This window comes from Macrobrachium nipponense, chromosome 41 (assembly GCF_015104395.2).
Source record: "Macrobrachium nipponense isolate FS-2020 chromosome 41, ASM1510439v2, whole genome shotgun sequence".
NCBI classification, from domain to species: domain Eukaryota; kingdom Metazoa; phylum Arthropoda; class Malacostraca; order Decapoda; family Palaemonidae; genus Macrobrachium; species Macrobrachium nipponense.
The window spans coordinates 22,957,288-22,983,024 of record NC_061102.1 but is presented as its reverse complement, the minus strand read 5'-3'; the positions used below and the strand labels follow the sequence as shown (position 1 = coordinate 22,983,024).

Here is a 25,737-nt window from a genome sequence, read left to right as displayed (position 1 = left end):
AATTCATTAATCAGTGAAAAAGGCTGCAGAAAGAAATGTTAGGTCATTGTGAATGTCAAATCCAGAGCCCCTTGAACCCATATGTACCAAAGAAGATAATAAAGAAGCAACATAGACATGGAAATACTTGACATGAGAAAATTCAGAGTGGACTTGAAAATAGAATTCTTTTTTAGTTACAGGAATGTAGTATTTTATTGAATTATTAGAAATAATTCCACATTTTTAGTTTATTTTTAAGTCAGCCCTGTAGGGGTAGTGCCATCAATGCAACTCATGCTGTGCACTATAGGCATTACCTAAGGTTTTCTGTAGCATGCTTTCAGCCCCAACTGCAAACCCCTTTCGTTCCTTATGCCGTACCACCTTTCTTTCATCTTACTCTCCATCTTCTCATGACAATTGATTCATAATGCAACTGCTTTGAGGTTTTCCTCTTTTTACACCTCTGAAACCTTTTATTGTCAGTTTCCATTTCAGCACTGAGTGACCTCATAGGTTCCAGTGCTAGGCCTTTGGCCTAAATTCTGGATTCCATTTAATTCAGTTAGGAGTTTTCAGTTACCATTTGCAAATAAATTATTTTTGATGGGTATATTTTTGTTTGTTTGTTATATAACTTACTTTGAAATATTTTAGTCATTTGAATAGAGTGCACATATATAGTATTGTCACTAAAACTCTTCTTTCCCTCTCAACAGACGTGGTTTTATAGAACAGATATTCAGAAAACTGCGACCTGATTGTGCAAAGGCTGTAAGTAGAAACGCTTGTACTTTTTACCATATTCTCCATAGTCTTTGCCTTGTGTACGGTGAGAAGTTAAATTATTTGTTAAATTCTAAGCACTAGAGTAAATTTAGATAGCTTGTGTTTTTTGTCTGCTTAGTTTAAGTTTAGTAGTAAAATAAATTTATATATATACGTATATATATGCAATATATGTATATATATAATATTTTTTAAAGTTGATAATGAGTATAGATGTGCATATTCTAAAGTATTTTTTGTTACTAAAGTAAAATTTGATGTAGATGGGCATTTATTTTTTTCACATTAAGCATACATGCACACATGTTTATTTGTTAATTTAAACTGTGTGTGTGTGTGTGTGTGTGATGCACAGTCACATAATGAATTATGGTTACATGGTTTGGGGGTCTTCTACTACTGACAGAGTATTTGTTAGAACAGATTGTTTTTTTTACTTTTCCATGTGATATATATATAGGTGTTGTGATTGTAGTTTTGCCAAATAAATTTGAAATATAGTTCATGTAGATGAAAGATCTTCTAGAATTGTGGTCAACAAATGATTGTGAGAACATTTTTGTCAGCTTTACTTCTCACATGGAATTGCTGAAAATATCCAGGATCACTACAGCATAAATTGCCAACACCAGAAGGAACTGGAAAAGCTTGTTTTGTGTTTTGGATATTTTCAATCTATATTTTTGTTTTATGATAGCAAATTAGTTTGCTAATTTAGTTTCACTGAAGCAGTTTGATGACGGGGGTATATATTAAGTTTTTTCATAGAAGGTAGTGATTGGTTAACCCTCTTACGCCGGAACCCTAAAAATCAAAACGTCTCCCGTATGCCGGGCCTGGTTTGGAGTGAGCGCGGAAGTGGAAAAAATAATTTTTTCAAAAAATTACAGCGCGCGTACTTTTGAAGATTAAGAGTTCATTTTTGGCTCCTTTTTTTGTCATTGCCTGAAGTTTAGAATGCAACCATCAGAAATGAAAAATAATATCATTATCATATGTAAATAATGCGATATATGGTAGCGAAAAAAAAAAAATTCATACATAATTGTATTCAAATCACGCTGTGCAGAAAACGGTCAAAGCTAACCAGTTACTTTTTTTTGCGTTGTATTGTAGACTAAATTGCGATCATTTTGATATATAATACATTGTAAAACAATAAAGCAACACCGGAAAAATATTATCACAAAACTGATGTACGAATTCGTAACGCGCGGACGCAAAAAAATATTTTTTTTTCAAAAATTCACCGTAAATCACAATATTATTCTAGAGACTTCCAATTTGTTTCAAAATTAAGACAAATGATTGAATATTACGATACTGTAAGAGTTTTTAGATTAGAATTGCATAAGATTTCGACCATTTCGGACGAGTTAAATTTGACCGAATGTCGAAATTTTAATATATATATTTTTTCATATGCACATATTTCGAAGATGGAAAAAGCTACAACCTTCAATTATTTTTTATTGTATTCTTCATAAATTTGCGCACATTTTGATATATGAAACTCTATAAAAAAGGCTAATATGAAAAGGAGCAAATATTAGGATAATGCCATGTACGTATTTCGGAGACTTGCGGCGCGAATCGGCGCGCGGAGTGAAGGTAAATATATTTTTCAAAAATTCACCATAAATCACAATATTGTTTTAGAGACTTCAAATTTGTTTCAAAAATGAAGAAAAATGACGGAATATTACTAGGCCGTAAGAGTTTTTTTAGCTTACAATTTGCGTTTTTTCAACTATTTCGGTAGAGTCAAATTTGACCGAAGACGTGGTTTTTTTTCTATTTATCGTGATTTATATGCAAATATTTCGAAAAAAGAGAAAAGCTACAACCTTCAATCATTTTTAGTTGTATTCTACATGAAATTGCGCACATTTTCATATATAAAAACTTTATGTAACAGCTAATTTTAATGGTGCAAACATCTCAACAATCGCACAAAAAAATTCTGATTTTTTCGGAAGAGTTACCCGCGCGAACGTAATTTTTTTTTTCATAAATTCACCATAAATCGAAATATTGTGCTAGAGACTTCCCAAGTCGTGCAAAATAAAGGTAAATGATTGAATATTACTAGAATATAAGAGTTTTAGCTTACAATTGCGTTTTCGACCATTTCGGTAGAGTCAAAGTTGACGAAAGTTGAAATTTTTGCACTTAACGTTATTTATATGAAAATATTTCAAAAACTGATAAAAGCTACAACCATGGGTTGTTTTTTGTTGTATTGTGCATGAAATTGCGCACATTTCCACCATATATAAAACTTTATGTAACGGCAAATTTAAAAGGGTGCAAACATTTAGGGACAATCGCAACGAAAAAATTTATCGGAAGAGTTATCGCACGAACGTAAGGAAAAAGTTTTTTCATAAATTCACCATAAATCGAAATATTGTGCTAGAGACGTCCAATTTGTTGCAAAATGAAGGCAAATGATTGAATATTACTATAATATAAGAATTTTAGCTTACAATTGCGTTTCTCGACCTTTTCTGTAGAGTCAAAGTTGACCGAAGGTTGAAATTTTTGCACTTATCGTTATTATATGAAAATATTTCAAAATTGATTAAAAGCTACAATCATGAGTATTTTTTAGTTGTATTGTTGGCATGAAATTGCGCACATTTTCATATATAATACTTCATGTAAAGGATAATTTAAAATGGTGCAATAATTATGTCAAAGTGACGAAATAATTTCCGAGATGTGTCACTGATACTTTTTAGTGCGATAAGAAAGAAATTCGCGCTTGCGCGCCTGCGTAGCGATTGTAAACAAAACAACGCCTTGATCCGTGAACTCCCAGCATCCCCAAGGCGTGTGATACAAAAGTTTTCGGCTGGTAGGCCTAGAAGTATTTTTCCGCGAATTTTTAAAAAAAACTTTTTTGAGCCGACGTATGATACGTCCAATCGGCATACGGGAGACATTTTGACTCGACGTTTAATACGTCCAATCGGCGTAAGAGGGTTAATAGGATTTACAATAGGTGAAATTGTTCTGTATAAAAATTGAGTATTTTTCTAGGTAGTTGGCATAAGTCATTAAGTATTGGTCTCAGGAAAAATCAACCATGCTGGACTAGATTGTCCTTAATTAATGTGATTTTAGCATTCCTCAATAATCTAGCTAGTTTCAGCTCTTACATAAAATATTACTTTTAGCACAGCCCGAGAAGAGTCTACTCGAGACTCAGAGGTCTGGAAAAACTAACACCTATTAATAATAATAAGCACAGTAGCTTGGTTGTTAAGTCTATTGTTTATGACAGTTAACATTGCAAAAGTGGATGCAAAATTATTTTGCTTTAGTGTTGAGTATTAAAGTCATTATTTCAGTCTTAACTTTGTGAGAGGTGATGAGCCATGAGTTCTAGATTGGAGGTTTGATCATATAAATCTAGTACAGTAATACCTCTAGCTTACGCAAGGTTAGGTTCCAGAACTTCTTGCGGAAGGTGAAGTTTTGCGTAAGTTTGGTACGGTCACTAAAAATGCTAATAATACTTATTTCTAGAGTTTAAACTCTAAATATGACCCTAATCATGCTCCCAAAAGCTGGCACAAGAAGATTAGCTTATTGTTAAGACCGAAGTTTTATTAGCCATGAAAAATACAAATTGATTAAAAATTTATCATTTAAGCAAAATTAATATTACTGTAATTTCATTTAAAAGTTGATACATTACCCTTAAAAAAGAGATAAATGGTTGACATAAAAATAGAGTTACAGTAACTGCTACGTACATACGTATACACTTTCCTACGTATACTAACGTTAGCCTTAATTCATGGGATGCCGTTTTCTTTTTCCCCGCACAAAGTAAAAGACATATTGCGTCACTAGGTAAACTTCATAAGTCACAGTTATAATGAAGGTACACAATTTAGTAAAATAAAGAAAACAAAATTCAATCTGTTTAAAATCAAGTAGTGTGACGTCTAACTACAAACAAGAGAAAGGGAGAGAAATATGTTTGCACATACTTCATGGACGTTTCTCTGAGGTTAAGAAAGTAATTTTCACAGAATGACAACTCTTAGATATGTCTATATGTTTTACTAGTACTACATTAACGAATTCATTTAATCAACCCAGCCTGACTGAACAATCTCGTCTTGTGATCATGTGGGGTCCTAGTGACAAACACTTGGTAAAATACATACTGCCTTTGTATCATATTTCAAAATTTGAATAGTGTATGTAAAAGTTCCATACTGATTTTATACTTAAAAGCATGGAAATATACTAATTGTAGTACTTGTACATTAGAAATTAAACAAAGTTTCTGAAGGGATATCATTTTTGAAAAGTGCAGTAATTTTGTGAATGGGCATCACATCTTGTAAAAGTACATTAACTTTAGGTGCGGTAGTTAGCTTGGTATTATATTTATGCATGTTCAAAAATAAAATTAATACATTTTTGATACTTTTATATTTACATAAAAAATTAAACCATGTCTGTGAAAAACTCGCGTATGATAATTAGTTAGGTTCCAATGAAAAGTTCGTGCTATCAAGAATTTGCGCAATTTGAATCGCGTAAGATTGAGGTATTATTGTACTTAGTAACATAAATTTAGAAGTTATATAGCTAAAGTTTCTAGATAAATGTGTTGAAGCAAAACAATGCATTTGTCATGATCATAAAGAATTTTTTGTCCACTGTATCAGTGTGAACTCTGTTTAGCTTAGTTACTTTCATCTCTAAAGTATCAATCATGTGAGAATGATTCATGTTAGACCATCATGTTCTGGGAAGGCACTTTGATGCTGGTACTATGTAATGATGATAATCCCCATTGAAACTTTCTTCTCATATGTGTGTGTGTGTGTGTATATATATATATATATATATATATATATATATATATCTATATATATATATATATATTATATATATATATATATATATAATATATTAATATATAATATATATAGCACCTGATTAACTAGGCTCTTAATGATCCCAAAATATATAGGTAGGAGCTTTCAAAACTATCCTCTTACTTGTCTGTTTTAGTATTCTGTAGTACAGTGCAGTACAATTTACTAAACAATTTAATAACTTACATTAAGGGGTGCGCCGACTGCCAAATTTCAAGGAATGATTGAATTTTAGTAATAAACAGTTTGTTCATGAAACTTACCTGACAGAGATATATATAGCTGTATTCTCCGAAGTCCGACAGAATTTCAAAATTCGCGGCACACGCAGTGGGCGGCCAGGTGGTAGTACCCATTCCCGCCGCTGGGAGGCGGATATCAGGAACTATTCCCATTTTCTATTCATATTTTTTCTGTCGCCGGTCGGTAAACAACTGTTTACAGACCTCCGCCTAGTGATTTTTTGAAACTTCATTAGCCGCTTAAGTATCCTAATTATTCTTTCGATTATTGACTGGGATTTGTGGCTAGGCATACGCTATCGTAAATTTTTTCATTGCATTTGATGTCTGAAGCTAGTTAGCCTAGTTTCAGACTTTGTTGTCTGCATGGGGTAAGGTAAGGCTACCGGAACTTTCGGTAGACACTCGCTTAGTATATATACGTTTACATGTTTTCTTTGCATAAGTTCAATGTAATTAGTGTAATGTGTGACTGATTACGGAAGAAGTAGGATTCATGTACGCATTTTAGAGCGGGTTAGAATCAGGAGTTTTATGCATGACACTTACCTGGCAGGGATATATATAGCTGTATTTTCTGAAGTCCGACAGAATTTAAAAAACTTCCGACACCACGCAGTGGTCGGCCAGGTGGTTAGTACCCATTCCCGCCGCTGGGAGGCGGGTATCAGGAACCATTCCCATTTTCTATTCATAAATTTTCTGTCGCCGGTACTGAAAACACCTGTTTTCAGTACCTCCGGCTTAGGATTTTTGAAACTTCATTTGCCGCTAAGTATCCTAATTGTCTTTTAATTTATTTACTTGGATTTGTGGCTAGGCATACGCTATCTTAAATTGATTTGAATTTGATTCATTTTTGCATAAGATATCTGAATCTAGTTAGGCTAGTTTCAGAGGGTGTTGTCTGCAAAGATAGGGTGTGGCTACCGAAAGCTTCGGTAGTTCCGCACTTGGGGGGCGCAATTAATCAGTAAACATGTCTATTTCCGTAAGGAAAAAGTATGATTCGTATGTACGCAATTAATCAGTAAACGTGTCTAATTCCGTAAGGAAAAGTTTGTTAGTATGTACGCTATTAATCAATTACGAAACAAGTCAGGGTAGTGATACTGCTAACCTTCCGGTAGACTTTATTTTGCCTAACGCTGTAGTATGGGCCATACGGGTTATGACTATGTCTGCGAGAGGTGATCACTCTCCTTCATTGTTGTGAAGAGTTCTACTTCTGTTTTTGTTACGCCTAACCCTGTAATGTTGCCTTCGGGCCCTAAAACAGTGTCTGTAAGAGGTTATTGCCCTTTCTCTTATACTATTTCGATTCGTAACTTAGAATCGAAAGTGTTTGTGCTTTAGAGAGCAATAGTGAAGTGGCTAAGTGCAGTGACAGTGCCCCTTGTGTAGTGGAGGGTGGCGTCAGATCGGCCTTATAACGCCTCTAGGTCTAGACCTCTGTCGAACTCCCAGAACCAAGGGAGAGGGCATGTCGAAAGCCGAAGGAGGGTTACCGGAACCCCACCGATCTGGCGTGCCTTCGGCAGTTTCTGATGAAAATACCCAGACTGCCAAAGTGCGTGCACATGCACGAATCCTGAAGGATTGCTTCTCGTCCTCCGAGGCGTCCTCCCCGCACAAGGGTTGGAGCTCTCGGAAGGACTCGCGCCCTCTAAGAAGCTTTATAGAAGAGGACGCTTCACGTCCCTTCTCCCTCGTTATGTGTTTCAGTGAGAAGTAAGAAGGCGGAAAGTTGGCCTGATCACGTGTACTTCTTTCCACCAAGAAATAGGAAAAAGAAGGCAGTTTCTCTCGCTTGTTTTGACGCCTGTCAGGAGCGTGACGCTTTTCTGCACGCTTATTTGGACGATCGGCTTGAACAGGACGCTCGGATGGACGCACTCACCAGTGGACGCCAAGCGTCCTCGCCAGTGGCCGCCGAGCGCGCACCAGGACGCCGAGCGTCCTCGCCAGTGGACGCCGAGCGTCCTCGTCAGTGGACGCCGAGCGCGCACCAGGACGCCGAGCGTCCTCGCCAGTGGACGCCGAGCGCGCACCAGAACGTTTCTGTTGAACTCTTCAAGCTCTTGTTTAAGATTTGAGCCTCAAGAAAGTGAACAGAAACTTCGTCTTCGAAACCCAACAAGACCTCGGGTTTCGTGAATTCAAGAGGTCTCTGTCAATATTATATTGCTTTTCGCAAAGGTGGATGGAGTTAAGGAAAGCTCAAGGGAAGATCTCGTTTTCTCTACCTCAGTCAAGACTTTGAGATAAGACAGTTACGGGTTATGTAAAGGCTCGACGTCCTGAACGTCAGGATTTTCGGCAACGTTCAGTAGGATTCTTGCAAAGGCACTCATCAAAAGGACGCTCTTCAGGAAAGCGCAAGACGAGACTTCTTTGCCATACTGCCAATAAATTTAAAGCTTTTTAGACCATCTGAAAGGGTTTTTCAGATGATAGATTTGTTAGTTTCTAGTCGAGACTTCCATGCCGATTGAGCATCGTCGTTCTACCTACCGTAAGCCCAGTCTTTTAACAGGATTCTTGTCCCTTCCTTGTTTGAGACGGGAATCGAAAAATAAAAGGCTCGACTTCCTGGATTACGTTTTGTCAATTCAGTGACTTTCCCCCATTGACAATATACTATCGTTTTGTCAAGTAAGTGGGTCTCCCCTCATTGACAAAATATCTCTCTGTACCGTTAATGGGTTAGTTCTCATTGACAAACATCTCATTAACTTGATATTGCGTAAGCGAATAAGGACAAGGTTCGGAAGAGCTCTCCTTCCTCATTCGCAGACTCGTACAAGAAATAGGACTTGTAGACTACGTCAATGAACGCTTACGTCCAGTATCTTAAGAAGCTTGAGATGTCTGCTTCGATTCTCTAAGTTTTGTTCATGAAACTTGCCTGTCAGATATGTATGTAGCTGTATTTCCGAATTCAGCTATATATATGTTCTGCCAGGTAAGTATGAACAAACTTTATTGTGATATAATAAAATTTTTTGCCTTGCGTTATTTTACTACTGGTTGGTTCAAGTCATACACGCTTGCTGTAGTTACCTCTTCGATGGCAACCGAGAGGTCTATTGTCTACTATTTTAAGGACATTTAATCGTCACTCCCTGCAGCCTTCCAGAGTTTGCCGATTTTATCTTTTACCGTTGTATGGTAGTGTTCTGACGACACAAACGCATCTATATTTGTTCCGACACGGCATACAAACCTTCGGTCCTTTTACAATAGGAAGGTACTAGCGGCAGCTGGATAGGTCGTAAGCTTTCGAACAAGGGGTTCGGTAGTTAAAACTGCTTGTCCGACAGGCGCGCGCGCGCGACTGGTAGGTAAACAAATCACTTTGCTTTCGGCCTGCTGGCGTGTGGACGTGTATCAACGCTCTCTGCCCGCTTCATCGTCGTTTGCTTTCGCATGATTGTGTTTTCTTTTTCTATGATCTAGTGAAACTGAATTGTAAGTACAATCATTTCATTGAATTCATTGTGAATTAAAGGATCTTGGCTTCACAACGCCCTCCGATTACCCGAGTGCCGGACTGAATGGGAAAGTAATTGCGGGAATTCATTTTCCCAGATGATCCTCGTATTTGTGTATGCTCGGTGCAGAGGCAGGGAGCGCTCGCTCCGAGCTATATTGGGTTGGAAATGTGTATGATGAAAAATCGTAAGTAAGTGCTCTTTTCATTTATATTTTTTTGACCTGTATGCCCGTTGCCGAACGAATGCGCTCGGCACGGAAACTTATTCAGTATGAAAGTGGAATCGCAAGTACAGTATTCTTTTTCATTTTCATATATTATTTTTATTGTAGCAATACTCATTTTGGATCATTTCCGAGCTTACCCGGAGATTGATCCTTCCCCCTTTTTATTTTGAATGAAGTGAAATCGCAAGTGCAGTTCTTTTTCATTTCCATATTTTTTTTATTGAGATTGCTTTGTTGACTGGGATCAATGTTCCGCTATTCACGGGAATGATCCTTCCCCTTTTTTATTTGTATGAAGTGAAATCGCAAGCGCAGTAGTCTTTTCATTTTCATATATTTGTTGATTGCATCAATTCATTATGGATCAAGGTTTCCAGAAACCTTGATCCATAAAGTAAGGAATGGAACCTTTCACCCTTGCGCTCGGTACCGAGGGCGCAAATGCGCTCGATCCGAGCCCTTATTCATTGTGAAGTGAATCGTTTTGCAAGATGCATTTTCATTTTGTTCCTTATTATTGATTGCATCAATATTATTTGGTTCAAGTTCCGCTCAGTCAGGGAATTGATCCTTATGCCTTGTATTCGTGCCGATGGCACGATTGCTCTAGGGCTCTTATTTTGTTGTGCGTACATGGTACTGTGCGGGTGTGGGGAACGAGACCCCCCCCCGCTCAGTTCCCACAGATGGCTCTTCCCCTTGGGGGGGGGGAGGTTATCGGCGTTCTTCTCCTCGCCCGATCCGTCTCGAGCGCGGGGGAGGGCGCCCTCGGTGCCCGCATGTTACAATTGTATTTAGGGGTCTTCCACTCGTTCGTGGGAGGGGATCAAACTCCCCGCACGAGGGTGGGGATTTCCCCCACAATGAAATCGATACTACTATTATTTCCGCAGGTGCTACTGCCACGAGCGTGGACCTTGGTGAGGTATGGGCGTCCTTCCAATTGCAGAGCGTGCTGGTGTCCAGGGGCTGCGGTTCTATGTCTGGGCCTCTGCGGTCACCCATGGAGTGGTGACCACGCAACCAGGTGACGACGTCCCTCCTCACCTGGTGGTGTACTCGCCTCACGTGGTAACAGTCTTGCCTACAGCCGCTGTGAAGTGCCGTTCGCCGTACCGAGAGGGGGGCGTGCCGCCGCCTCTCGTGGTTGCCGCGCTGCCGCGACCACACTTCCGCTGCCTAGAACTCGCCCCTGGACCTGCCGCCGGTACCAGGATGTTGCTGGCTGCTGCTCCACTTCCTGTGTTTCCGGTGCTGCCTGCCGTTACCTGCCGATTCTGGGATGCAGTTGCTGCGCTGGCTGTCCTGCCGTTGCTGCCACTGGCTGTTCCTGCCGTTGCTGCGCTGGCTGTCCCTACCGATGATGTGCTGGCCGTGCCTGCTGTTCTGAGATGCCCATACCTGCTGATGTCGTCCCTGTTCGTGGTGGTACTACCCCAGACTTTGGTCTGTCTGTACAGGTGCGTCCGGGCCCTGTGGCGTTCGGCTACAAGCAGCCCCGGCTCCGCCCTGGATAGCAGATCTTACGTCTGTCTGAGGAAGCTGACGAAGAAGAGGAGGAAGGTGTCGTGGTCGTCGTCTTCATCTTCTTCATCGTCGTCGGCCGCCGCCTCTTCCCCTTCGACTTCTAAGGCTTTACAGCCGAGGAAGAAGAAGGTCGCCTCCTCCCTCCTAAGAAGCTTCCTCGGGAGCTTCTCGGGACCCGTCTCACCTCGGTGGGACTGGGAGGGTTCCTTCCGCTGGTCCTCCTGCTCCTTCTGGGAGCGGGGCCCGTCTCTTCTTCCGCAAGGAAGAAGACTACGGGGACCAGAGGGGTACCGGCTAACACCGGTACTTCCTCGCCTGGTGTCAGTGGTGCTGCCACTGCCATCAGGGTCCGTCTCGGCCTCTCGTTCGCGGGAGGTACCGATGTACGGTCGCCTACCAGCGACCGTGCAGCCAGGAACCAGACCTCTGAGTCCGCTCAGCGTCAGGTTCACGGCACGGGGCGGAAGACTGGTGGACAGCCGCTCACGCGACTCTCACCAGACCAGCTCTCGCTCTCGCGGCGAACAGCTGGCTACCCGGGGACGTGACGGTCCACGACCGACCACGGGCTGAGGCTGGGAAGAGGTCCTCCCGTTCGCCGGTGCCAGCCACGGCTGGAACCAGCGGACGTGACGTGCCGTGAGGACAAGCACCGGTCTCACTGTGACAGTGGAGCCTGCAGGTCGCCTGACCGTCGCTCTCACAGAGAGCGATCGGGTACGGCAACAGCACCAGCTCTTCTGACACTCGAGATCGGGGGCCGCTGTGCTCAGTCCAGCCGTTCTCCACAGCGAGACGGTTCGACCAGGCCTGCAGCTCGATCGCCACCGCGGGTTGAACGATCGCCTGCAGCCCTCCAAGCCTGCTGGTTCTGCCAGCGAGCAACGAGGGAGCGTCAGGTCTGCCTCTCCCGTACCTTCAACACCCCTCGGGGGTTACACCGGGAGGAGCGAGGTATTGAGGAGTGATCGTGAGGGGTGCGCCCCTCATGATCCCACCACAACGCCCTACGTGCCAGGCAGGCAGGTTCTTGGACGGCCAGGGTCGTATGCGCAAGTGGATGGGGGAAGACCGAGAGGGCTGTCGCTGTTCCCCTTCTTAGGAGGAAGGTTCTCGGAATATGCTCTTGTTCGAAGGGCTTAACGGTCCCACTCTGCAAGATGCTGTGACTTCCGAGGATCCAGAGGAACTTTGCCGAGGTTACGGCGCTGATTCGTCAGCACAATGACCTCGGGGAAGGGGATCGCCGCTCCCACCAGCAGAGCCCACGTCTCGGCTCGAGTCGTTTTGGGGCCCGAGAGGGACCCAAATCGACGGTGGGTCGGCCGCGATCGGAGCTTGCCGACTGTGTTGAACCAGGTAGTCTCTCGTCTCCGGACAAGAAGGCTCTCTCAGTTCTGGACGGTCGAACAAGCTACTTCACCTCCTCTACTGCGACAGAGGCGTTTATACGTGTCTTCGGACACCGTATTTAAATACCCCTTCGGTCCTCCTGAGGTTTCGACCTCGACGAGGACTGGAATGAGTCGGAGCGGTATCGGCTCTCTACTGTCAGGTGTTCGATCAGCCCCACCCAGACGACGTTCACAGTGGCGGCAGACACTTACCTACAGTATGAGTTCGTAACCCATCCTCGGTGAAAACGTTTTCTCCTGACGATACGTTTTCCCAGCTCTGAGAGGCCATCGCCGTAAGGCGATGGCTGCTCCTTTTCTTCTCCAACTGCTAGATCCGCTGGAAGGCGAGCCAGTTTCCAATTCCTCCCCCATTCCCTCTCTCCTTACGGCTACGAGGGAAAGGGAGGGATCCTACAGAGATTTCTCTGTAAGATCCCACGTTTAGGGACTGCGCTACCGGGGGGACCTTCGGGTCCTACCTGACGTAAGCCCCGGTCATTGAGGAGGGATCCTGCCCCTTTCTCGATTTCTACGGGAATCGAGAGGACCACCAGCCGATATCGTCTGACGAATTCGGTGGGGGGTTTCGCAGAGTGCTTAGAATTCTACGGAATTTCTAGCGCACTCAGAGTGTTCGAGTTTTTACGATCTCCAAACACTCAGGCGAGACCACGGTCCAAAGTGAGCGAGAATCCCCGATAATTGTTACACGATAATCGGGAACCTCGCTTATGCTCGAATTCCTGTAATTTCTAGCATTTGGAAGAAGACCGCTGCTGAAAGAAGAGTATCTCACAGTAGGCGCTTACTGGAATAGAGAAGAACGGACGGGAACTTCCAGTTTGGCTTGAACTATCGTCTTCGGTATTCTGTTCACCATTGAAGCTTTCCTTTGGAAAGACTTCTCCTTCACTCTCTTGAATAAGAGAACGAAGGCGGTCGATCTCCAATCCTTATTCTCATTCCTCGAGGGGAAAAGAATTTAGGATGGAGGTCGTGGTACAGAACCTACAAATATACTACGTATATTACCCTCGCGACATGATTCTTTAACAGTTGAATTGTCCTGGGGTAGGCGCATACGTAGTTAACTCTACGGTTTGTGACCGAGACGAATTGTATCTTAATTGAACTGCAACTCGGGGGTTGCCTGCAACCTCCCAGCAGTTATCAGTTTCGATTTTAGATACTTGGTATTGTCATGACAACACCAAATCAGCTTTTGTATTTTACCGAAATCCGTTTCGGTTAAATATAATTGCTCGAGCGTATTCTTTATGCTCGATGGTTCTAGCCGAACGCATTCCTTCGTGGAATAATGGATTACCTGGCAACTCAGGATGACGAAGTCACCGAGAGCTACTGCGTATTGAACTGCCTGATAGCGGCTCAGTATCAGCTAGGTCTCTGAGATGCACTGGGTCGGTTACGTCTCTCTCTCCCCTGGTTGGATTGACTACCGAACCGTATCTCTGCCCAACAATCATGGACTTAGGTCTCTGATTAACGGGGATTCTCGCAATAATGAAGGACCATCTACTGCTGTGACGACGATTTCATCGCCTTCGACCATTGCGAGAATTTTCAACAGAGATATCTCTTGGACTCTGTCATCTTTCTGTTTACCGCACGTAACAGAAGTCTGTACTAGTCAACCGCTGCATCGCACTGCGATAATGCGAATGATTTTTGCAGACATCTGAGTTTGTCTTCAAAATATCTCGTATTCGTAGGTGGGCAATTTCATTGCTCGCCCCGAATTAACAGATATGTCAGAAGACATCGCCTACTCTCCGACCTGACAGCTCTACTTCCAAATGTTCAGCCCATGAGAAGCAGTTCTTCAGGCAGTAGTTTCCCTGTCTTCATTACTGGAAGCGCTCCGCTTTTATTGCAACTACGGTCCTCACCGGACAGCAATCAATAGCGGTTAGCGTTCTCAGTCTTTGTAGCACAGGTTCAGAATCTTGAGAATCCCTCTCTCGGTTCAGCTGTGAAGACGTAGGTTGCATTTTCTGTACACCTTCGTCTTCAACGTCACATAGTGTTGTTTCTCCTTACCGAGAATCAACTATGACTATGAGATCTTGCCATCAAGGACCGCGGTCTCTAGAAGGCAATTGACTTTCGCCTGTTGGGCACATGCCTTAAGAGAGTCATCACCTTGCCTTCTGGCATCGGTGACGAACAAATTATTTGTTTTTAGTCTCTTGGCATAACCCTGTTAAGGCGAAGGTCACGTGACTTGCTCGGGTGCTTGGACAACTTGCCTCCTACCGAACGCACTCAGTAGGCAGCTGTCAGAGCGCCCAAGTCTGTTACGAACTTCGCTGTGGACTTAGTTCGGTTGTTCCATAACAATCTTTTCTTCGTCCTAACGGCTTGTCACAGTAACCCATACCATCGACACCCAACATTGAGTGTCGGTGTCCTATCCACTACCGAGAACAACAACTTCGCTGCAGACGGATAGAACCAGTATGGGTACAGGACATCACCGAAGTCGAGAAGAGGGATAGGTCATTCGACAATTCCCTTCTTTTCCTCTGAGGTAATTGCATGACTTTGCTGCAAGTCAAGCATCCAGGGGATGGGGATTCGTGACGCTCGATTTCGTACCGAATTCGTAGCGAAGACTCTGAACCCTTCGGTTTCCTGACGATCGGTTAGAGTCCTTCACAGTCCCCTCCCTAATGGACTTCACCGCCTTCGATCGCAAGGAGATGCTGCTTTGTCTGTGAAAGCGCGACCGCGCTTTCTGAAGAAACTCGACATCCCAGGCGGAGTGTTGAAGACTCTTCGTCAGCACCAAGATGACCTAGAAGTACACTCCCTCGAGTTACACAAGAACTTCTCCGTGGCGCAGGCTGAAGGCAGGGGTCTGGTACAACCAGACCCACTGGCACCTCCTTCTACCTTTTGGATATTGCCCACAGGTCCTTGGATCGTTTTCCTTAGGACCCGTGGTGGCTGCTCAACACGTTGTGTAGCTAACCCAGACCCTAGCAGGCTGAAAACAGCATCGAGGTTTCTGGTGTGACTGTAAGAAATAGATAAGTGAATGAGAGAGTGACTGGCTTCTCTTCCTATCTTTTTCTACCCCTCTACCTGTGGGTAGAGGGATACGGTCATCACCTTGCTGGATAGGACGAGATGCCGGTGAGGCTACTCGACAGAGCCCCATCCTATCCCTTTCACTAGGGATGGGAGCGAATATCCACCACATCCTCCTACAAGGGGGGGGAAGTGGATGCCAACAAGAGACAAACCATAACGTTGTTGCCTCTTGCAAATAGGAACTTGTTCTTGTTTGCTGGTACGAAGAGATACGCTTGCCTCTCTCTTAGTACTTGGTCCAGAGGTCTGACCATTGATCCTGCGGTGCACACCCCGATCAATCGGACAGAGGCTTGGATCCCTCCCTCGCTCTTACGACCAGGGAGGCTTCCAAGGTTGGGGCGAACACCAGTCTGTTCACAAAAGACTCAGATTCCACCCACCAAGAAGTGAGTCTTCCTATTGTAAAAAGGACCGAAGGTTTGTATGCCGTGTCGGAACAAATGACAATTTGTCCAAAATTGCATTTTTCCTAACTATACAAAACCTGAGGTCCTTTTACACATAGCCCCACCTCATGCCACCCCTCACTCTGCAGTTTTTGTCTGGGCCAAAAAGCAAAAGTGATTTGTTTACCTACCAGTCGCGCGCGCGCGCCTGTCGGACAAGCAGTTAACTACCGAACCCCTTGTTCGAAAGCTTACGACTATCCAGCTGCCGCTAGTACCTTCCTATTGTAAAAGGACCTCAGGTTTGTATAGTTAGGAAAAATGCAATTTTCGACAAATTGTCATATTTAGCGTTTTCTGTTTCGCTTAAATATACCAGCTTGAGAGTCTCTTTTTGTTCAAAAACAAAAAAAATAACGGAACCTATTTCTTCGTAGAATAGGGTAGCTGGCAACCCAGACATAAAGTTAAGAGACGACGTTCGTAAGCTGCTGGCTGCTGCTGTGTCTGACTGTCCAAGTTCCAACCGAGCCACCAGTAACAGATCGTGCGCTGGTCATGCGCTGTAGGTTACGTCTCTCTCTCCTGCGGGGATTGACTGACTAACCGTATCTCTGTGCTGGCGGTTTACGTCTCTCCTGCGGGATTGACTGACTAACTGTATCTCTGTCCTACAATCACGGACTTTAGCCTAAGATTGAGGGGATTTCTTACGTGAATGAATAAACGTTGCATTCGTTTTGCCTTACTATGTTCAACAGAGTTATCTCTTAATCCTTTCGGTGCTCGTTACCGCACGGTATAGAACTACGAGTCTACCGCAACATTGCACTTTTATATGCTCTCTGCTTAGGCCAAAGCGCAACCTTATAGGGAAGTAAAGCATACTCGGGGAGGGAATGGATGAGCTTGCTGGGGACCATTTCCTTCCTGAAGAAGTTTGTTTCCCCCGAATAGACTGCAATTCAGACCACAGTTTTTTCCTACCGGGAAACTGAAATATTATTCAAGATCTAGGAATTATTCTGAACATCTCTCAGTGCGTCATGATAAAAAGAAGGTGCCGGACATCTGGATAGTGTTTGCAGATGTCCTGGATCTTAATCTGAAAGAAGTAAATGCAAATTCGGTAGTCCCTCCAGTCCTCGAAACGAGTTTTTGGAACCAGTGGTCCACATCAACTCTGATATTCCACAGCTCTCTCATATCTTAAGAAGTATCTTCCTCTCTGCCCTGCTCGAGTTTACGAGAAAGAGCCTATTATAACAACAGGCGTAGAATGTAACGATCATCTAGAGGTTCGTTACAGGATTGCAAAAGTCCGTACGAATCGTCTCGAATCGACGGCAGCAACGATAGATTACTAACAAATGCTAGGTTATTTTAATTAAGTGGTGTTCTTTTTATGGTTGTCTGAGAGGGTTATTTCCTCTTCAGTATGTGAAGTGTAATGTGTTACGTTAGCTTTGTGAGTGGTTCAGGTGGTCTAACTTATCCTAGCATGAATGCCCCTGGTAAGAGAGGGCTAGGGTTTCCTGTCAACAAAATTGGTCCCGTCCAGTTGTCAGAGACCCTTGTTATTAGCTTTCTCAAAAAACAGGTCACATCCTAGTTGAGAGCTACTAAGGTTTAGCAGGCTAAGAGGCAGGACCTACGAAGTCAGCTACCTTAGCAGGTAAGGAACTTAATAAAATAATTTAAAAAAATTAGTTAATTTTGAATTATGACGATGTTGCTGTCTGTGACCCACTCCAAATGTGTCAATCAGCTATATATATACCTGCCAGGTAAGTGTCATGCATAAAAATGATATTGTTATGATACAATAAAGTTTTATGCATACTTACCTGGCAGGTATATAATTAAGTTAAATTCCCACCCTCCTCCCCTCAGGAGACAGGGTTCAGAGAAAATCTGAGGAAAACGGGAATAGTTCCAAGTACCAGCGCCACGGGAACGTGGGGAGATCACCTGAACTACCAGTGGTCTAGCGGTTGCCGAGAGTTTTGAAAATTCTGCCAGTGCGAACAGACAACAGAGAATGTTGTTTGACAGATTTGCATCTGTCAAACAACAAAGACCTTCACGATCATTGAGGTCTGTGGAATCTCGATTCTAGCTCACCATCTACTTTTTGCCTCGCCTGTTTTCTCGGAGTCAGACACTCGTGCGAGATCAGGCGACATATAGTAGCCCTGAGTTTCTTATTGACGAAGTCGATGCGGGCGACGTTGGGTTGCGTTGATACACCCCCCCAAGGAAGGTTTGCTTAGATTGAATCGCCCAGGCAGTCCAGACACTCATCCCTTCAGCTAAGAATAGTGCCTTTTGGTCTTCAGGGTACAGCCTTGCTGTCCTTGATTCGTCTGACTGGTCAACTGGTCGTTCACCTGACTTTAGTACAGACTGTGCATTTCCGGATCGAAGCTTTCAATATGGAACTTAGACGTAGTCTGAAGTTCGTGATGTCAAAGCATTCGAACCTCTCCTGCCTGTTTAACTTCTGTATGATCATAGGAAGGCCTTCTTCTAACCACCCTAGATACGACAAAGAGGGTTAGTAGATTTTAAGCCATCGTCACAAGTTTTGGCTTTAGAGAACACAAGGAGGTGTGCTCTCTAAGCCTTTCGTTATGGCCTAAGAATGGAAACCCTTTTTGTCCTTGGGCACAAGTTAGTGGGCAGGAGCCAGAGAGAGTCCTGTGCCCTGTCAGGTCTCTCAAGTTTTATTCTACTTAAAATCAAGAAAGTCGAAGTCAGTCGGGCAATCTGCAGTGTTCCGAAAAAGACCAGACTTGCCCATATCGAAGTACACCCTGGTTTTAGGGTTAAGGAGTTCTTTCAAAAAATGCTCCTGCATTGTGTTTGCACAAAGATTTGAAAGCTTTTTATCTGAATGCTCACGAGGTGAGGGCGCGGCCTCGGAAGCATTTTCCAACAGAGCATGGCACTCAGCAACATCCTGAGTACCATGTTTTAGCGAAGCAACTCTGGGTTCACTTCACACTCCCTGCGAGATGTGAAGATGGCATATGAGAAGTCTTGCTGCTCGCTAGGGCCATACGTGTCTGCAGACACAATCTTGGGGGCAAGAAGTACTACTCATCCTATCCTGTAGAAAATGGTTAGGAAGAGCTCTTAATTTAGTTGTGGAGTCGCTGACAACGGCGACTTCTTAACTCTGAAGCCTTAGTTAAACACACATTAACTTTGGCTAGGTTGGTCAGGTGGTGATATATAATTTTTAAAAAAAATATATATATTATTTTACTTCTTAGCCCTCATGGTATGGTCAATATGGTCGGTCTAGTCACATTGTGGTCACGCCCCCGTTGACAGATCATCTGGAGTGCACCAGCTTCATAGGTCTCTACCTCGCTGGCAACTCTAGTAAAGCAGAAGCAGACTTGGGTGACAGTAATCACGAAGTCGGCTATGCTAACAGGTGGAACCAAGATGTAATCAATCTGCATGCATTTGTGTCCCAAAATCCTTCTATTCTGTCCCTTCCCACCTCCAACGGTGGGGTTCAACTATATATATATAATCTGACAGGTAAGTTCATGAGCAAAATGATATTATGATACAATAAAGTTTGTTCATACTTAACTGGCAGATATATATATATTCAAGTACCCACCCACCTCCCCTCAGGGGACAGTGGAAATAAAAATTATGAATAGAAAATGGGAATGGTTCCTGATACCCGCCTACCCAGCGGCGGGAATGGGTACTAACCACCTGGCCGCCCACTTCGTGTGTCGGAAGTTTTTTAAATTCTGTCGGACTTCAGAAAATACAGCTATATATATACCTGCCAGGTAAGTATGCATAAAACTTTATTGTATCATAACAATATCATTTTTTCCTCCACAGTAAACAGAAGTTGAAAGAATGAACCTTCTAACCTCCTGTAGATTTTATTTTGCCTAACCCTGTGGTATGGCTTACGCCTAGAAGAAGTGTCTGCTAGAGGATTACATCAAGTAATCTTAGACTAAAGTGCTCGCTCTCCATTCAGTGTGTGAAGTGTAGTGCCCCTTGTGTTGTGGGAGGAGGGGGCGTCAGACGGACCCCATAATGCCTCTAGGCCTGGACCTCTGTCGGACTCCCAGGACTCAGGGAGAGGGCATGTCGAAAGCCGCAAGAGGGTTACGGGGGCTCCCCACCGATCTGGCGTCCCTTCGGCAGAACCTGTTGACGCTTCCCGTTTTTTTCCCAGGCTGCTAAAGATCGTGCACGTGCACGAATCTTGAAGGATTGCTTCTCGTCCTCCGAGGCGTCCTCCCCGCGCAAGGGTTGGAGCTCTCGGAAGGACTCGCGCCCTCTAAGAAGCTTTAGAGAAGAGGACGCTTCACGTCCTCTTTCTCGTCAGGAGGGAACGTCAGATCGGCCCCATAACGCCTCTAGGCCTAGACCTCTGTCGGACTCCCAGGAAACCAGGGAGAGGGCATGTCAAAAGCCTAAGGAGGGTTACGGGTTTTTCATGCTGATCTGGCTTCCTTTCGGCAGGTCCTGTTGTCGCTTCCCAGGCTGCCGAAGATCGAGCATGTGCACGAATCTTAAAGGATTGCTTCTCGTCCTCCGAGGCGTCCTCCCCACACAGGGGTTGGAGCTCTCGGAAGGACTCGCGCCTCCTAAAGAAGCTTTAGAGAAGAGGACGCTTCACGTCCTCTCTCTCGTCACGAGAGGATGAAACACGTAAAGAGACCACATTTACCCTTTTCGAAGAATGCACTGGCTCTTTCCTAAGGGACATATTAAGGAGGCTCATTCATCTTGCCAGAAGAGTGATTTGAGCCTCCTGCGAGTGAACGCTCGTTTATACATTATTAAGGAGGCTCATTCATCTTGCCAGAAGAGTGATTTGAGCCTCCTGCGAGTGAACGCTCGTTTATACATTATTAAGGAGGCTCATTCATCTTGCCAGAAGAGTGATTTGAGCCTCCTGCGAGTGAACGCTCATGAAGTTAGAGCTGTTTCAACCTCGCTAGCATTCCAAAAGAATTTGGTAATCAAGGACATTCTAGATTCCACCTTTTGGAGGAGCAACTCAGTATTCGTCTCCTCTCCTCATGGCGCTCCGTATACGTTATGTAAACGTTTCTGCGTTTACTTCGAAAAAAAGCAAGCTGGTTAAGTTTTGACGTATTCCGGCAACGCTGACTTTGCACCAGTCAAACAACCTTATGTCTCTGGTTCGGCATAAGAAGGGCAATTTAGAAGTGAGGAAGCTTTTGGAGGTGCTCGACGTTCTATAAGTAGAGACATTCTTTCGGACGCTCGGCGTTCCTTTGCTGAGTGCGTTTCTGGAGATGTTCTTTTGCATTACTAAGACGCAAGTGTCGCACAGGCGGCCACTGTTCTTTGTAAGAAGCGCTCGGCAGGAGAAGGTCTTTAAGGCCTGTCTTGAAGACGAAAGCATAAGTCTTCCTTTAGTGTTCACACACTTCAGGAGCGGCTTGCGGCTCTCCATGGAGACGCGCATGAGGACGTCCCTTGAAAATATTCAACGTCATACGCAAAACGCGGTTCGTCATAACAACTATTGCAGATGTTGGCAACGGTTCGCTCGCCACCAGGGAACGCCTCTTGGCGGGCCTTGCATGCATCAGGGCGCTCAACGAGTTCCTCTCTGAAACGTCGTTCAGAAGACTTGGTGTTCTCTGCTCAGACACGCTCGTAGCTAAGCAGGACGTTTTTTTGAGGACGCTCAGCAGGACGCTTTTGAGGACGCTTTTGTGGACATTCGCCAGGACGCTTCGGTGGAAGCTAGGCAGGACGCTTTGCGAGAGAAAAGACTTGTAGAAGGCGTCTTATTTGCTGTTCAGGACGTTTCTTAGGACGCTTGACGCTTTCTAAACGCTCGTCAAGAGGAGGTTTTTTCAGGACTCTCCACAGGACATTCCTTTACAGAAATTTTTAAAAAGGATTCGGAGTTAGCGGAGAGACATACCCGAATTTTTTCTTCGATCCCTCTTTCCTCTTCATCGATTTCTCTGAGAATCGGGAAGATTATATACTCGGATTCCTGGGTGACTTTCGGTCATGTTAAAGGGTTTTCCCCTATTAGCAAAGTGCTAATAGTTTTGTCAAGTAAGGACGTTTTCCCCATTGTCAAGATACTAAACGTTTTGTCATTTAAGTGGGGACCCCTCATAAATGAGGTAGTTCTCATTGACATAGATTTTAACGTTTTTATCGTTTAAGCGGAATAAACTCATTAACAAATTTCGAAGAGCTCTCATTCATTTTCAGAGGCTCATCTGGGAGTGAAGAAAAAGACTTGTAGACTAGATCCAGGAAGTCTTATGTCCAATATCATAAGAACATTGAACGGTCCTTTTCGATCCTCGGTTCTCTCTTGATGATCTCTATTCGAATATTACTCCCTTTTCTTGGCAAAGAGTCAAGGAGTTCTTTTAAAAAGTCTCATTCATTAGAACGTGGACAGTCGTTTTCCTTTCTTTCTCTCTTCCTCGTCGAGGAAAGATGTAGTAGAGAATTCGATGTTCAAATTACTACAATACTTACGTAGTTTATCTTTGCGTCATTTTGCTAACGCATGGGTCAAGTCATATACGCATATCGTATTGTAATGTATTTAATTGACACTCCCTTCAACCTTCCAAGAGTTTTCGGAGTAAGAACAACTCTTCAGGTATTGTTACGACAACACCAACTCAGCTTCTGTATTTAGCGAATTTTGTTTCGTTTAAAATATGCCTGCTTGATAGTTTCCTTTTGCTCGATGATTTCATTACCTATCCTTTTGTAAAGGAGTAGCTGGGGCAACTCAGGCAGATAGTGCGAGACGATGAACAGGCTGCTGTTACTGTGATCTATGCAGTACCGGCTAGCTCGGTGACATGCGCGGTTGGTTACGTCTGTTTCCCTTGCGGGAATGGTTAAATAAGCCGTCTCTCTGCCCTACAATCATGGATTTTAGCCTCGGGTTGAGGAAATTTCTAGTAATCATGAATGAACATGCCTTCCGTTTACTTAGAAAATTTCAACAAGATATATCTTATACTTGTTCGGTGCGGGGTAACAGAATTCTGTACGAATCTACCGCGGCATAGCACTATAATAATGCTCTCCTGCTTATGCAAAGCGCAGCCTTATTTAGGGAAGGAAGCAGGCTGAGTGAGGGAATGGATGAGTTTGCTGGGGACCATTTCCTCGCTGGAGAAGCTTGTTTTCCTTGAATAAACAGCAATTCAGACCTCTACAATTTTTCCTCACGAAGAAATTGGAATAGCATCAAAGATCTAGTAATAATTCTAATTTTCTCTCAACGGCTTGAGGATCACCTCGGGTGATAGCGAGAGGATGCCAGACATCCGAACAGAGGAACAGATGTTCTGGCACATTGTCTGAAAGAATTGGAAGCCAAATTGGTCGCTCTCCAGTTCCTCGAAGGGTGAGTTTGGATCGAGTGGCCCAAATCATCTCGGATAATTTCTCAGCTCTCTCATAGAGGGTTGGTTATGGGCTTGTTACGCACGGAACGTAACGATCCTCAAGAGGTTCGTTAAACTAGTGCACGTCCGTGCGGGTCTTCTCGATCGAAGGCAACAACTACTGACGTCTGAGTAATCCTCACTTAGAAGTATGTCGAAAGTTGAGGAGAGACTGAGGGCGTCCTTTCGTTAAGTTTTTCGTAATATTGAAGACGAAGGAGCTTCCTCTTAAGTTGTTCCCTTATTCATGATCCTAGAGGATTAGCTTTAGTCGCCACATGTTGGCCTCTAAGAGTTGGATTCACAGAGGTCATGTAATTCAGAGAATTGTCCAAAGACCCTTCCCGAGAGAATCGGTGTAATCTAACATCGTCACTTAGTGAAGTATCTAATATCTCTCCTCTCTGAGTCTGAAGGCGTTCAGACTATCGAGAAGCGATAAGATCTTCAAGATTAATGGCAGTCTCTTGGCCAAGGCAAAGCAGTGCTGCCTATTTTCAGTGTTCAATCGGAGGGGGCCGTTTCTGGAGATAGTGAAGGGAAATGACTGTTCCTCCACCTCGACCTCTGTGAATTTCTTTATGGTTCTATCTTTCCGTATGAAGTATGAGATAAGCTAGAAGTCCTAACTATTGTAGAATATGCAAATATGTTGTTGACGGCCTCTAGGCTCAGAGATTCGGTTCTGTCAAACAACAAAGCTTCACGATCTTTGAGGTCTGGGGAGATCTTGAAATTCTCTGGATCGCATGGTTTCGGCATGGAACTTAGACGTAGTCTGAGTTTCTGATGCCAAAAGCATTTCGAACCTATCCTTTCTGCGAACTTAATACACGTGACCAGAAAGGCTAACATTCTAACCGCTCTAGCCACGGGCAAAGAGGTAGTTGTGAGGTTTTAGCTATCATCAGAGGTTTTAGCTTTAAAGGAACATATGCGGTCTGTCCTCTAAGCCTTCCGTTCTTGATAAGAACGAAAACCTGTCTAACCCTTGACCCGAAGGCTTGGAGACCAAGGGTATGGCACAAATTATTTTTAGGCAAGGCATTAGAGAGTCCTGTGCCCTGTCGGGTCTCTCAAGTTTTATCTTGATAAAACTATAGAAAGTCGAGGTCAACGGACAATCTTGCGGTGTTTCTGTAAAAGACCAGACTGGTTCATGTCCAAGAACACCCTGGCATTATAGTCAAGGAGTTCTTTTAAGAAGTCTCATTCATTATGTTTGCATAAGATTTGAGATTTTTTCTTAATATGAATGCTCAAGAGGTGAGGGCGTGGCCTCGGAAGCATTTCAACAAAGCATGACACTCAGTAACATCCTGAGTGCCACGCTTTAGCGAAGCAACTCTGTGTTCGCTTCACACTACCCGACGGGATGTGAAGACGACATTTGAGATCTGTAAGTCGCTAGGACCATACATATCCTTAGATATATTATTGGAGGGCAGCAAGCAACACGAATCCTATCCTATAGAAAAGGGATAGGTCTGGGTGCTTTTAACTTTGAAGGGTTGGTCGCTTGAGGCGCGTTCCTTTCTTTAGCCTAGAGTTATGGAACTAACTTTGATAGGTTAGGTCAGGTGGTGGTTTTAGCTTCGTTGCCCTCAGAAGTATGGTCATATGGTCTAGTCACATTGTGGTCACGCCCACCCCGCCGTGACAGATCATCTAGAGCGCACCAGCATTACAGGTCTCTACCTCGCTGGCAACTCTAGTACGCAGAAGCAGACTTTGGTGACAGTAATCACGAAGTCGGCTATGCTAACAGGTGAGGAACCAAGATGTATATCATCTACTAATTTAGTTTCCCAAAAATCCTATTCTGTCTCTTCCCACCATCCGAAGGTGGGATTCAGCTATATATATATATCTGTCAGGTAAGTTTCATGAACAAAATGTTATTGTTATAATACAATTAAGTTTGTTCATACTTACCTGGCAGATATATTATAATTAAAGTGCCCACCCACCTCCCCTCAGGAGACAGTGGCACTGATAAAATATGAATAGAAAATGGGGAATAGTTCTGATATCCGCCTCCCAGCGGCGGGAATGGGTACTACCACCTGGCCGCCCACTGCGTGTGCCGCGAATTTTGAAATTCTGTCGGACTTCGGAGAATACAGCTATATATATATCTGCCAGGTAAGTATGAACAAACTTAATTGTATTATAACAATAACATTTTCAACTGTTTTATG

The 25,737-nt window shown here is 43.8% G+C and overlaps 1 protein-coding gene and 1 pseudogene across 1 annotated transcript in view; one reads left to right on the top strand and one right to left on the bottom strand.

Annotated features, from left to right (window-relative positions):
- The window catches only part of LOC135212801 (protein phosphatase 1B-like), a 45,237-nt pseudogene extending 44,370 nt beyond the window's left edge, over window positions 1–867 (top strand).
- Window positions 1–25,737, bottom strand: part of LOC135212595 (protein phosphatase 1B-like) — a gene marked incomplete in the record, with an annotated part of 159,091 nt that overhangs the window by 67,777 nt on the left and 65,577 nt on the right.